Below are 14,167 nucleotides of genomic sequence, written 5' to 3'. Positions count from 1 at the left end.
GCTTCCTTTAATTAAATAATCAGCTCCTTATACACAAGTCATTCAAGAAAAGTGTTATGTGAGTCATATATCATTGCTCTTCTAAGAAAGTCAGGAGTTGAGGAGATCGGGAAATGGAGAGGGTAAAGGGCAATTCATCTAGAACACCATTAGTCAGCAGGGGGAAGAAAAACCAGCAGAGAAAGATATAAATATCTTTCTAAATATATATATGCCTATATAACATATGTGTATTTCTAGGTATAGATAATATCTATATATAACATAGATATATGTCTTATAACATACACACATATATATGTTATATATACATTATAATTTTTTAGTCTGTTCAGGTTGTTCTAACAGAGTACCATAGGCCAGGTGGATCATTAATAATGGATATTGATTTCTCACCGTTCCGGAGACTGGAAAGACTGGGATCAGGTGCCAGAATGTCAGGATCTGACGAGGGCCATCATCTGGGTTGCAGACTATCATCTTCTCGTTGTAACCTCGCATGGTGGAAAGAGCGAGAGCGCCCCCTGGGATCTCTTTAAAGGGCACTAATTCCATTCACTAGGGCTCCGCCCTCATGACCTGGTCACCTCCTAAAGGCCCCACCTCCAAACACCATCACATTGGAAGTTAGGATTTCAACATATGAATCTTGAAGAGACTCAAACATTCAGTCCATGATGCATGCAGTGCAGCAAAAGTCAGTATCTGGGATAGAAGACGTAATTTTACAGACATGATTCATACATTTTGAACCCTCTACCTCTCCACCCTCTATTCACAATTTGTCTTCCATATTTAGCTCTTCTGAGGTTTCTCTGAATAGTTTTATAAAATCAATTAACTAATCAATACACATTTGAACTAGGCTCATTATCATTTCTATACTTGATAAAACAAACGTTAAAAGCCTAAGTAGAGACATTGCAAAGCTCACCTCACTTGAGATTCAAAGAGTACATTTTATATTATATTTGTCCCACCACTGTGCTTCTATAATCTCTATTCTAATGATATAACCATCTTACTGGGAAAAAGGAAAAATTTAGATATTAACCAAACATTCTGGGCATACAGTCTATGATACTTGAGGCCTCAGACAGTTTAAGAAGTTAAGGAAAGCAGGGATCTAGAGGATCCTAAGACAGGACTTTCAAACGTTTTAGGCAAGTGACCCAAATAATTGGGTATACTGAACATCTGTCTGCCCATCGTGTGAAAACCCTTCCTGTCTGTTTGAAGTTCTCCCAACTACATGGTAGTCAGCAGAGCTCATCTCTTTCTGTAATGTCTGAAAATAGAAAATGTCACTTTTCCAGCTGCAAGCACAGTTTGGGTGTATGCGTGAAAGCTAGAGATAGCCATGCAAGTGCACCCATTTCCAGATGTTGAATTTCTAGTGGTGGTGGGGGTAGAATTTGCAAGCTGTTGTTCAAAGCAATGGGGTCAGTGGTTAAGGCTGCATATATACACCGTCTAGAGATGGCAGAATTAGTGGAGCAAACATACTGTGCCATGGAAGAGATAGGAATGTCTTCATCACATTAGTTCTTAGGCATGTTTTTGGCCAAGGAACTGATGTTTAACTGTTGTTTCTTGTCATTTTCAGAAGCTGTTTCTTTTCCTTTTTCTTGACAGTGTGTGGTACTTAATATCTCTAATAAATTCAATATTAATAATCAAGTTAAAACAGCCTGCTTGTTTCTGTTAATTATCTAATCAATATATGAATTGGAATAAGTACTAGCTTCAGACATAAATTTTCAGGAAAATAACGGGTGTATTAATTTTCTGTGGCTGCCATAACAAATTTCCAGAAATTTAGGCCCTGAAAATAACATTCGTTTATTACGCCGCAGTTCTGAAGGTCAGAAATCCTAGTATAGTGTGGTTCAGCTGGTCCTTCTTAGAATTTCACAAAGCACAAATCAAGATGTTGCCAAGGTTCCATTCCTTTCTGGAGGCTCTGGGGATAAATCTGCTCCCAGGTTCATTCAGGTTTGTAACTCCAGCGAGGGAGAAAATCCCAGGGCAAAATACCTCTAAAACTGAAATCAGTCAAAGGGAGAAATAAAATTAAGGAACCTGTTTATTTCTTACAAGTAGTCATCCTGTCTCTCTCTTGACCAGACTGCTACAGAAGAGCTCCACCCAACCTCTCCAGTCCAGGTAAGCCCTCACAAGCCCTTGTAATTACCTATTGATATGTAGATGAACTAATAGTCTCCATCCCTTGGAAACACCTATGGATATGCAGATGCACTAAAGCCAGGTGAGATAGTCTGGAAATATTGCAATTTTGCCCACAAGGTTATTGACTGAATTCAGTTCCTTGAGGCTGTAGGACTGAAATCCCTGTTTCTTTGCTGGTTATCCATGGGGGACAGGTTTTTGCTCCTAGGGACTGCCTCCATTCCTATTTTTGTTTTATTGTGGTCCCATTTAGCAACAATGGGTCAAGTCCCTCTCACACTTTTCAAATTTCTCCAACTTCTCAATCTCCCTTACTGCAGTTGTTTAATTACTGTCAGATCCCACTGTGAAGTCTGTGTGTGTGTGTTTAGGTCAGTAATGCTCACGTCAGGTAGAGAAGCATTCACACCAAAGGAATTGCAAGACACTGATAATTACAGTAAAAATCAGGAAAATTTGTATGAAAACTGTTTTGGTAGAGAAGAATATAATTTTAGAGTGGGTTTTGTATATTTAAATATTACCAGAGATTCTGGATTGAATGTTCTTGGTTAAGCAGCTTAAAATATTTCTAAATATCATCTTGATTGATTGACTGAAAACTGAACTCAATAGTGACCTACTGTAAATGATTTTGGAAATGCCAGAAGTCTTTAGTATATTGTGGAAATAGGGACTCAAACACTTAGATGTTGAAGTAGAGTTATCATGCATTACTCTTCTCTTTACCTCTTGATCATGACCCTGAGAAGTACCTTGGTCAGACTAGGAAGGCCAGAATCTTTGAAAGTCATTTTAGTGGCTGGTCTCTGTAGGCCAGTGATCATTGGTAGTTAAAATGGGCTATTTCACTTACCAGTGTGACCTCATCTTCTGTGTGTCTCAGTTTGCTCTTCTATGGGTCAGGGTACTAGCTATTTTATAGGGATGTTATGAGAATTATATAAATTAATATTTGTAAAATACATAAAACAGGGATTCACATATAGTGAGCATTATATGAGAGTTGTTAAAATAATATAGCTTTGGATTTCTGCTTAAAATCAAGACAGAGTAACAAGTACTAAATATATCTGCTCACCTGAAACAATTAAGATATTGGGCAAACTACATGGAAGAAACCACATTCAGGTCACTGAACAGCAGTCAGCCAAGGATAGTGATCCCTGGGATATGGGAAACAAACAAGCTGAGACATATAATTGCCCAGCTTACTGCATGCAGAAAGTTTCCAAGTAGTGGCTCAAGAAGGGGATCCCAGGCAGAGGCTGGTGGGCTTCTTCAGTGGAGAAGACAGCTGCAAATCTGGAAAAGACCAGGTAACTAGAATTTACAGGTCAGAGCTTGGAGAGGAGGGAGATGCACACAAAGACCACCCCAGACGACTGCAGAGGGCCACACGCAAGTACTGAGTTGCATACAGATCAGCAAGTGCAGTTGAGGTTGGGGCAAGACAACAGCTGAAGGGCTTAGAAGAAAGAGGACTGGAAACTCACACTGGGCAGAAAGAAAATGGAAAGAGATGGAGACCTGGATCTACATAAAGGTATGATGAGCATCAAAAATGGTTAATGCATCGTTAACTGCAAACTTTTTCTCTTACTTTATTTCTTGCAGAGATAATCAACTATTTTTAAAGTAAAAACAGCAGCAATATATAACAAATTTATAACATATATAGAAGTTAAATAATAAATAATAAGAGCACAAAGGCCTGGAGGGGAGAAATTAAACTATACAACTGAAGGTCCTTCTACTACCTGTGAAGCAGTACAGTATAGATGAGAGTGATGATATAAATATATATCATCTAAAGCCTGAAGCAACTACTTGAGTAAAGCAACAAAGAACTAGAGTTATTCAGTTAACAGATACCAGCCAATCAGGAAAAGAATCATTAATCCAAAAGAAAGCAATAGAGGAAAAAGGATAAAGGGTGAAACTAAAATATAAGATCATAAACTCTCATCCTCACTTTCTTCTTAATATTTTTTAGCTCCTTGGAGAGTTTTAAACATTTATTTATGTTTTTGCCTAACAGTTCAAAGGATTCAGAGTGTATGGGCTCAATGCAAATGTCTGCAGCTCCACTGTTTACTATTTATGGTTTTTGAAAAGCCTTTCTGGACTCTGTTGTAAAGGAGCAGTGACGCAAACTCCCTTCCCTGCTGACATCCCAAGTCTCATTGTCACCGGTTACTTTTGTTGCTGACAACGTGGGCAAAGGAAATGTTTGGCTTTGGGGGACATTCCCAAGTCTCATCATTTTCATTTCTCTTATCTTCTACTCTCTTTCCTCAGGGAAAGCATATTTTCCTTCGGCTACTTTATTGGAGGTAAAGCAAATCAAAATAGGACCAGATACAGGTAAGCAAATCAGAGGCACAGTGTGTTTATTGTCCATCTTTTATCTGTCTTGTCCATTGCTATTTCCCCAGAAGCTATAGCACCCATGAGCATGTTTAACACTAATCAAAAATTTTGAATGAATTTTTGTTATATAGTTTTCTCCAAAATTGCAGTTTCTTTTTTCAAGGCCTATGAATTTTATGATTTTTAGTTCTTTAGTTCTCTCTTTGGCAGAAAGAAAGAAACATGAATTTTGAGTTTAAATAATGAAATTTCATAGTGGCCCTGTGCTCTTGGATGAATTGCTTAACTTCCTGGAATCTCTGTTTCTTTGTCTGTAAATAGAGACCTGTTCAAACATAAACTGAGGCATATTAAAAATGTTAAGAGTTTATTTGGGCTGAAATAAACTAGAATCAGGCAGCATCAACTGGAAGCAGTTAGGAGTACTCCAAGGATAAGAGCTTTGGGATAGATTTTTATAAGAAAAGGTGGAAGCAAAGCAAGGAAATTACTTTATTGGCTATAGCTTAAGTGTTTGCTTTATTTGGAAAATTCTAGTTGTCTGTGATTGTTTGTCCTTAGGTTTTTATTTCTTAACCTTGAACTATTTATAGGCTCAGATTTCAGTTTGCTTACCAGGCTGCTAGGGTATTAGAATACCTCTGCTAATGGTCTTTTTGCTTAATTCCACAGACCACCACAATTACTTTAAAGAGTGGTTGAAAGGGTTAAAGGTTATTTTCTTAAATGCCAACAGAAAATATGGATAAAAACAACAATAAACATTCTTTTCGCAAATATTTCCTTTTCTTTCCATTTTTTCCTGATTCATGAGGGGCTGAGACAACAATAATATATCCTTATTCTCCTGAGCCACTAAGACAAAAATATGTCAAATTCTCATTCTCTTGAGTTCACAGCTCACTGCACATTTCAGGTTCCTCTTCATGTCCCAGCTCCCCATATTTTTTCCAGTTGCCCCATTAGTGTACTGCCTTCTGCCTTCTGACTCATAGCAAGCTTAATTAACTCTATCCTGGGGCTTCCTATTTGCTGACTCATTTTATCTCTTAGAATTTCCGCCAATCCTTCTACTTTGCACCTGGATGCAACTTCCTCTTTAAATGCTTATTTTGTGTCATTTTAGTCTCGTGAAGTAGCTCTTTGACGTTTTTCAGAATGGAAGATACATTCATTTATAAGCATAAATTTAGCAGTTTATGGTGATCAAAGGTTGACTAAGGGAATCATTCCTACCTAAAAAAAAAATTTTAAGTCTTCTCAACAGTGAAGATAGGAAAATGGAAGCTGAAGGAAGTTAGAGAAAAGGCAAGCAAATAAACATGTTAAGAGCCCAGGGGAGAGAAAATGGACTATTATTCCAGCACCAACGTACTTCAAGAGAACTCACCAGTAGAGCAGACAAGGAGAGAGATCCAGGAATAAAAAGAGAAGGAACTGTTGGAGGTGTGACAAAAATAAATATTTCTGCGTGACTTCTGACTTCTTTCTTGAACGTCTTAACACTTAGGGTTGTGGTTTGTGTCCAACAGGGAAAGGTTCTACCAGGTATGATTTGATGTTGATTGAAGGGATACTTAGAAACTATATATACAGTTCTATAGCTAAAGTTGAATGGTAGACAACTTTAAATGATTTATGTGTTTCCACAGAAGTAGATCTTAAGTAATATGGAACTTCTGCCTGTTAGAAACAACATTAAAGGATTAGCCTGGGCATGTTAATAGAACTTTTTACTAGCTTTTCTGTAGAGCATAGTTAAGCCTAGTAAGTTCTAACTCAAATGAAAATGCATAATTCTAGTGTATGAATATCTGGAAACGAGCTCTGTTTTCTTCTCTCCTTAAGACATTGCTGCTTCTCAAAGTGTTGTCTACCACCTATCTACTATACCCTGTTTGTTAAAAATGTAGATTTCTAGGCCATATCTAGGTCCCACAGAATCGATGACCCACAGCATAAGGAAAAAAAGATCACTCAATCTCTCAAAAAAAATAAATAAAAGGTACTAGTGCTTGGTTTAATAAGAACTTGATGTTCAAAGTACCCAAAAGATAGTTGATTGTTGAAACACTGATGCCACACATGGTATAAGCAATTTTTAATTTAGTTAATGAACAAAACTTCATATTCTAGCTCTAATTATGCTTACAGTTATGCACCAGATAATCAGCTAGCAGGTGTGCACCAGATAATCAGCTTGACTATCCATCTTGGGTTCATACAGGCTGTGAAAAAATGATCAAGGTTAAAATTGCCATCCTTGCTATCAAGGGGCAAGGGGGGTAAATGAAAACACTGTTCAATTAGAACAGTATTTGTGGGGGAAGGCATAGTTATTTATCTCTGTTTTATTTCAAGATGACACTTCCTGGGCATAAGGCAGGGTGTGTGTTCAGATATAGTTGCACAAGCTTAGTTTAGTAAAGATTTAGGTAACTAATGAGACAAGGAACATTACTAGATACTCTTGAGTGTGGGAGGATTACAAAAAGTTAAAGATTGAGTATTTAATTCAACTTTCTGCCCTCTTGAGCTAATGGGAATGAGCATAGTTCTCAGATGTTTAAGATATCTCACCACCATTTGCCCAAATCTCCAAGTGAGACAGTCTTAGTTATGACAAGTCTTTTTACAATGTGATTTTTAGTTGTTCAGCAAATATATATTGAGCACCTATGCTCTGGGGACACTAGCGAGCAAGAGAGAAAAATCTTGCTGATCTAGTACAACTTATATTTAATGAAAGACATACCATCCTCATTGCTCCACTCTCATAGTGGGATCAGAACACAATGTGCTAATGTGAACACTTCCCTTGTCCTGGACGCACACCTCTCTCTATTAATTATAGATCGCCAGCTTCACTGGAAAGCATACCAACCTTCTGTTTTCTATTTATCTTATGGTCAACTGAAACTTTTGGCTGTCCAAGTTCAGAGGCCATACCTTTGACTTTCTAAAGCCAAAATTTAGTACCTTATGAATTCCTTGTTACTGTCATTTTGGTCTGTGACAGACAGCTTCATCCTTTTAATAAATTCATCTTTTGTTTCCTAAGCGACATTGAATGAGTTCTGTTCCTTGGAATCAAATGATCACTGACTGAAACACTTTGGAAATCATTCAATTCAGAGTAGACTATGCTACCTTTCAGAATGTATTACTTGGTCAGTCCCCTCTATATTTGTATTGCCCTTTGGTGGAGTCTCATTCCCAGACTACACTGGCCTACTTTATCAGTGAATTTCTGATTTTTGGTTTACGCTCTATACATGCGCACATGCCCTGTTCTCTCTGCTCATGTACTTTCTTTGCTTAATTAAAACATGACTAATCCATTTCCAGCTTCACATTGCCTTTTTCATTTTTTTTAGCTTTATTAAGATATAATTGGTGTATAAGAAGTTACACACATTTAATGTACACCTTTAGATGAGCTTGGACATATGCATATATCCATGACACTATCATTATAGTCAAGCTACTAAATATATCCATCACCTCCAAAAATGTTCTTGGATTCTTTTGAGGGTTGTGCATGTGCATGTGAAGAACATTTAAATTAAGATCTATCCTTTTAACATATTTTGAAGTGCACAATACCATACTGTTAACTATAGATACTGTGTTGTAGAGCAGGTCTCTACAACTATTCATCCTGCATTGTGAAAATGTATACCCATTAAGCAACAACTCCCCACCTCCTCCTCTCAGCCCCCAGCAACCACCATCCCATTTCCTGTCCCCATGAGCCTATTTGAGATGCTTACATGGTATTTATAAGAGGAACCATTCGGTATTTGTCTTACCAAATGCTCAGCAGAAATTACATAGTCACACCAATCTCAGGAGAGGAATTGGTCCAATTGACCCCAGGTGTTTACTCCAATCCTGAAGGATCACAGGGACACATTTCACACTGTAACTGCACCTCTAATCCTCAACTCTGGATGCACCTTACCATCTGACCTCTCCATACCTAAAGTCAGTAACTGAATCTCACTGGGGAAAATTATACAACTATGTCACATATTGTCAATGAAGGATGTGGTAAAAAATGTGAAAGATACTCCAATGTGAGTGACCACCTTTAAATCTTTCCCCATAGTGCTCCCTTTTCATACCTTCTCTCCATAAGCAATCTGCCTTCCCTCTTCACCCTCACTTGGCAGTAAGTCTGTCTCATAGAGTGTTGTGAAAACAGAAATCATTACATGTGAGCTTCTGCATCTCTAAGCTGCCCTGGACATCACCACCGCCACCACCATCGTCATCACTGATCACAGTACTGCCAACAGCAACTGCACATGTCATTTCTTTTTTTCATCTGATTCAAGGGAAAATGTTATCTATCAGAAATCAATTCCTGCTGGTACTCATAGTTCCATCTCCTTTCACTTTTTAAAAGACTTTTTTCCTTTCAATTATCCTTATTCACCTATGCTATCAATATTTCCTCTGTCTTTCATAACCAGAAATACATATATATACTCAAATATTGCAAAACATCACATACAATGGCTAAGAGCACAGATTCCACTGTTCTTTTGAAAAATTTCAATTTTCACCTAAATTTTTAATTGCAGTGTTATTAATATTCTCTGGGAGTATATTAAAGGAAACAGGCAAAAAGAAACTTAAGCTATATTCTTAAATGTAATACAAACTATTGCAGACATCTTAATTCAGTGATAATTTACAATTAAATATTAAACTTAAATGGGATATGATATTTCCTATTTCACAGGTTTGCTGTGAAAATATATTGACATAATCAAAATCCTTTATATATTTGACAGAAATGATATACAAAGTGTCTTATATAATTTCTAACACATAGTAGGTGTCTAAAAATGTTAGCTTTTGTTCTTCCTTTCTTCAGCATTTTATTTTTAAAAAAAATAAAATTCTAGCTTCGGGAGCATCAGTTAATCAATGAAGGGTACATTTTGTTGGAAATAAGTCTACAACCATGATCTCTGAACTAGATTGCTTTCTTTGACCTCTTCACTGAGCAGAAAATTAAACTGAGATTTCACCTTGTTAAGACTACTGGTGACTATTTTAGTCTATATGTACACCTCTTATGCCCTGATTGTAAGTCTTAATTATTGGTGGCCAGTCTGTCTTCCCTACTTGAATACATATCCTTTAAAGATAAGGTGAAACTCCCATCTCCCAACCTACTAGAGTGGATCCTAAACAAGTGTTCATTGACTGAATGGCTTATTCTATGTGTGAAGCATTGGCTTGTTTAGTGACTCAATCACTTTTGATTTTGTTTCTTCACTGATTGGCTGGGCAGTTTGAGTAAGGGTTCTTTCAATTGCATGTGACAGGAACCCAACTGGTACTAGTTTAAAACCAAACAGGAGAATTTACTGACTTAGAACTAAACTCCAATAAAGAGGCAGGAATGAATTTGACCTTAGGAGACACTGAATCATGGATGGACTGTCAAAAGGAGTTTTCTCACTTTTTCTGTTTCTTGTTATCATTTCCTTGTAATTAAGCTTTATTCTTTTTTTTCCTGCAGATGGTTTTCTTCCTGTAATAGGATACCTGGGTTTAGAAAGTTTTATACTCGTATACTTCCAATGAGACAACTCATGGAAAAAAAGTTTTTTCTCTCCTAGTTCCAGTTGAAAATGTTCTAAGGAAGAACTTGGGCTGACCTAGCTTACTTTACCCCTTTAACCAGTCACAGTAGCTGGGGAAATGAGACTTTATCAACTAGCTTTTATTGCCAAGCGCCTGCTAATTTAGTGGATTAAGTTGCAGCCATTTGTTTACAATATAATTCTATGGGGTGATCATTTGAAATGGGTTAGCTGAGTGGTTCTTCTGGTCTTGTCTGGTCTCATTTGTACAACTGGGGTCAGCTGCTCATCTTGCTGGTCTAGGATCTGCCTCAACTGGCATGTCATGTCTCTGCTTACCATGGTTTCTTATTTTCTTAGCAGGTGATTTTGGGCTTTGTATACTGTGCCTGGACAGTGCTACAAAAAAGAAAGGGGAAGGGGAAGTATGCCAGGACTCTTGAGGCCTAGGTTTGAATCTGGCCTTTATTGATTTCTACTGCATCCTATTGGCAAAAAAAGGTCATAAGGCCAGGCCACAAATATAAAGTATTAATTAATTAAGTAAACATTTTATTATATATTTATATATCATATATAATACTTAAATATGAAATGTATTTGTTCAAAGATATATAAAGAGAGAGAATAAAACATCCATAGAATTAAAATGTGATTGTTACCATGCCAGTGTGGGTGGCTTGTAGAAAAAAGTGAGTCATACTTACCTACAGACATTAAAAAACAATATTCAGCTAGGCAGCAAATTTTAAAATAAAAAGGTAGATGATGAAATGACTGACTTGAATTGCTAAGTCATTTATAGTCAATGACACCAAGGTAAAATATTTCAAAATTATCCTTGCTGAACATCCTTCTGCTCCTCCTATATACCCGGAAGAAAAAAGAAACCACTATACATTTAAAGTAAATTTACATACATATATACCATCTGAACCCCTGCAGAAGAACAAGAAAAATTCATTTTATTTCCTTGGAACATATTTGCTTAAAGAAAAGAGATCTTGCTCCTGTTACTCTGGGTATTCATTTCTTCTATAGCTAATGGATAATGGTGGATAAAAGGATAAAGAGGAGGGAAAAACGTAAGATTTATGTGGGTGTGTCTGTAGGTGTGCATGTGTTTACACACATTTGACCTACACTTTAAAAAGAACATGAAGTCATCACTCAGAAAACACCGCACTGTTTCCAGTTCTCTCAAAGTAACAAAGGAAACAGAAACAACAACAAAGCCAGTCAGCTGCATCTACCAGGTGCAGAGAAAGACTGATGGGTCAAAAAAGACAACTTGCCCTCACTCACAGAGGCCTTGACGTTCAAACAGTGGCTTTAACATATGTTAAAGTGATTCAGTACCTTCAGATTTCATGGCTGAGAAATGAAGATGATCTGTCCACCTAAACTCAGGAAAAAAATGGGCAAAATGGCACATGCTTAAAATGAGTTTTTAATCTGCTATTTCCCCATTTCCTTTGACTTTTCCATTATTTTGGACTAATTAGTGACAAATACAAGAAGGGTGGACTTAGAAAGATGAGTGGGGAGCCATGTCAGGATAATCAACTGTTTTATAAAAACATTGTCCTTTTTATTATGTGAGAGGCAGAAAAGAAATATAGAAATTACAAGTTTTAACAATCAACTTCCCTTCTTTCCCTACCAAGGAGAGTTCCTGCTGGTCCTCGGCCACCTGGGTGTTTGCTGCACAGAATGAAGAGAATGCGGGAGGGAGTGGGAACAAAAGACTGGCTGTAGTAGCTGTACTTTGGAAAGGGTTTTTGCTCTCAAATGTTGTCTTAAAAGTAGAGAAAAGGGATCCAAAAATATAATAATGGGATGGAACTAGTAGTGGAATTGTTGAATGTGAGGTCAAAAGAAGTAAAGTGTAGGTATGATTTTCAGATTCATGATTTGGGCACCTCAGTTATGGTGGTACTGAAATATAAAACACAGGAAGAACAATAGGTTTGGGGTTAAATATATAGTTCAATTGTGAACACGTTTGGGTACTTGTGGAATATACATATGGAAAAAGTGAGTGATGGATGGGTCTGGAGTTCAGAAGAGAGGATTAACTGGAGCTGGAGACTTAGGAGTCTTCAGTGTTTGCTGTGTGTTAAATACAGTTGTAAGCATTCACACTAGAGGTCAAGTCGTTTTATCAGGAGTCTCAAAAGGAAGGTGCATCATTGTTATTATCATCTCCATTTCACAGAGGGGGAAATTTAGACTCAGAGAGGTTGAATGACTTGCTAAAAATTACTCAGGTACGAAGTAGCAGATCTATTGTTCTCAGTGAGAAACTGGCTCCAGAGTCCAAACTCTCAACCACCACTCTACATTGCTTCACATTAAACAGGGAGTTGAATAGTTTAGAAATTTTTGAAGAGTGAGAAAAGCAGCAGGTCTTAGGACAGCATGACGCAATAAAAAATAATATCAAAGAAATTTAATTTAATGACCTTCTGTTCAACAACCACTTCCTTATATTCTGAATGTTTATTCTGTACTCAGCATTGTGAAGTATATAATTGACATTCTTGAAGGCCTTTAATCTAGTCTGAGAGACATTTAAGTATATCAATTCCATGAACAATACAACCCAGTTTATCCATATGTACCCAAATATGTAGTACAGACCTTGAATTCTATAGGTAGTAAAGAACAGGAGCAACAGTATGAGATGGTTACTGAAGATATTTGACTAAATAGTAATCTCTAAAATTGAAGCTTTAGAAGTTAAGAGCCAAGAAAAAAACTTTTTGGCATTCTCTCTCCCTTCTTTCTCAGTGTCCCCATGGCCCTAGATGATCCAGCCATACAAACTGTTTTAGAACAAGTACTCAAAGATAATAAAATAGGGAAATAACCAGTATAAAGTACTAACTTGGCACTGAGTTGGCCACTCTAGGCTTTGGGGGCGTCCAGTTCACTTTGAATTGAGTAAAATATTGAAGAAATCACTAAAGGAATATCACCAAAGTTTCTCACGCCATATTTTATCTACATCACAGGAGTTGGTGGAGATTTGGGCCCAGCTTGAACTAGTCATAGAGAAGATAGAGGAACAAAATGTAGGGTACCCAGCAGTCACAGTTTACTTGGCACAGTTCTGTTTATACCTATTTCCCCAGTATAGCCCTTAAGAGACTCCCCTTGCACTCCCAAATGTGTCCCGATTTGGACCTTCAATTTTGAAGAAAACTATAACTTACTACATATTGAATTCATTTCAATCACAGTAATTTATATATATAAATACATATTTATGTGTGTGTGTACAGAATACAGTGTACTTTTCATTCTTAAGATTTAAGACTTATTTTTATATGTTTATGCAGATAATTTAGATAGACTTGTTTCATTGGAGATAATCTCTAATCTGGACAGCAAAGTGAAATGAACAGTATTTTAGGAAGATTATATAGACTATATAGATACAGGAGACTGTCGTGAGGGATAATTTTGCAGAAACTAAACTTTGAAAAACCCAAGTTGAAGATAAGGACCTTGAATTAGGATAATGATAGTGAGAATGGAGATGGCTAATTGAATATGAAGTAATTTGGAGGGCCAAAAATGTAGGATATGTATCAAGCTATATTTAGGCATTAAAACAGCAAAGGGAAAAAGACCAATTGTAGATGATACTTTCTAATTAGGGTCTGTTAAAAATATGGTGCCACTAACAAAATAAGGAACTTTGAATAGGGAACTTTTATGGTTTAAGAGGATGAACCAATTCAACTCTGAACGGTTTAAAACTGAAGCGGGTAAAAGACAATAAAAGGAGCCCTATAAATAATGTATTGGAAAATTGAATCATGGAAGTTAAGGGAGAAATTTCAAGAATTGTACGGGGTTAAGGATGGGACAGGCTATTATTTCAAAAGAAAAGAGAGGTTGATGAAAATGAAAACTGAGAAAAAAATTAAGTTAGGTAATGAGGTAACATAAAATGTTGGCAGAAGCAGAATCTTAGAAAATGAGGCAAATAA

Source organism: Manis javanica, chromosome 1 (genome assembly GCF_040802235.1).
Source record: "Manis javanica isolate MJ-LG chromosome 1, MJ_LKY, whole genome shotgun sequence".
NCBI lineage: Eukaryota > Metazoa > Chordata > Mammalia > Pholidota > Manidae > Manis > Manis javanica.
The sequence above is the reverse complement of the archived record's forward strand: the minus strand, read 5'-3'. Positions refer to the sequence as shown.